We start from the raw sequence: 1,640 nt of genomic DNA, 5'->3' as shown, positions 1-1,640 counted from the left end.
TTATGCATATATACAGTACAGTATGTATATATCCTATATGTATGCACAGTGTGTATAGGGAAGCATCAAGCCTCCAGTTTATTGTAAATCCAGTCAAGTATTAAAGAAGTGTATTCATTACTTTGGCTCAGATGAGAATTTTGCTCTTCAATTGCTTTGAATTGTAACTATTTTTGAGACTAGGCAGGATTTGGATCAGCTAACATCTTGCTCGGTATCGTGCTGGGTTTTCAGTGAATTGGGTCCATTGCTTTAGTGTGTATGTATGTACAGTACATGTGTGTTTGTTTGTGTGTATATTTATATACACATACTGTAGGTGTATGCATGTATATATAAATATAAGTAATTTTTTTTATACAAAATCCAAAGCAGTTTGGAGCATTCGTGGAAGGATGCCACCTATTTTCATCCCAGTGTATAGACTTAGAATTTATTTGGAACTGAATTGGTTATTAGCACTGCATTGCAGTCAATTTGTATCCAGTTTTCTCTGTTGAAAGGTTAGTTGTGATAGGTTTGCCGAGTTTACAGAAGTGTCAGTTTTTGTAGGCGAGTTTTAATTTCTTTCGGAAAAGAATTGGTATGTTTTTGGGGTAGCAAGTGTAAGATTTTGTTGTGTACTTGGAATATTGTATTTGATATTGAAAGAGTTTACAAAGTGTTTTGATAAAATTCGTGAACATTTTCCCAAAAATTTGCTAGTGTTTGCAAATTCATATGCATCATTTGTATATAATATTTGATGTCAAGTGTACACTTATCATGTAGTGCAAATTTAAACCAAACGAAAGTCTGCTCCTTGGAAGAAGACCAAATTTTACAAAGTGTTGTACTTGTATGGTTATCTTTTATTGTAAAATACGGATTGCGTGATTAAATCCACTCCCAGTTGACTTTTTTACGTTAAGGAAAGGAGCCGGCCTTTTATCATTCACTATTTTTCCTCTCTCTTTCCGAAGTGGCCTTAAAAATGAGTGTGAAAATGCAAGACACACCAAAGCGTTTCAGTAAACACAGCAACGAGCCTTCTCTCTCCTACAACATATTTCAAGTGTTAGTCTAAGCAGCTTTTTTGTGTGTGGCACAGATCACTTGTATTTTGACTTGTAATTTCTAGAACTTGCTATGAACAATTAGTAAAGGTTTCTAACTTATGCCGGATGAGAAGTTACATTTTTTGCCCAAATCTGTGGTCTTGGTAAGTCTTGAAATTTTTTGTTTTACTATTATGTGTTAAGTCGATGTTCATACACTTGGATATGCCTTGTTCCTTAGGGTGCCTTAAAAAGCATATTGTATATTACTATTTTTTGTAACATAACTGGGACACCTTGAGGTAAACATTGGGTAATTAAGACCTATTTAGACATTATTGTATGTATAATATTATAATCACAACATAGGCTAATAAGTGGATGAGATAGTCACTAATTCTAACAATATTCTTGTTTGCTCTTCAATCATATTTTTACTATGAGCCTTCAACCAAAGTGTATTACTACCATAATAAAACTTCTTCATTTTTACCCTCTAGTTTAGAATAACACTGTATTGGTTTACAAATTTCTGATATTGCATTTTGCAGTGTATGTAGTTTATAATTAGTACTGTATATGAATGTATTTATCTACTTCAAT

Source organism: Macrobrachium rosenbergii, chromosome 51, assembly GCF_040412425.1.
Source record: "Macrobrachium rosenbergii isolate ZJJX-2024 chromosome 51, ASM4041242v1, whole genome shotgun sequence".
In the NCBI taxonomy this organism is placed as follows: Eukaryota; Metazoa; Arthropoda; class Malacostraca; order Decapoda; family Palaemonidae; genus Macrobrachium; species Macrobrachium rosenbergii.
The sequence above is the reverse complement of the archived record's forward strand: the minus strand, read 5'-3'. Positions refer to the sequence as shown.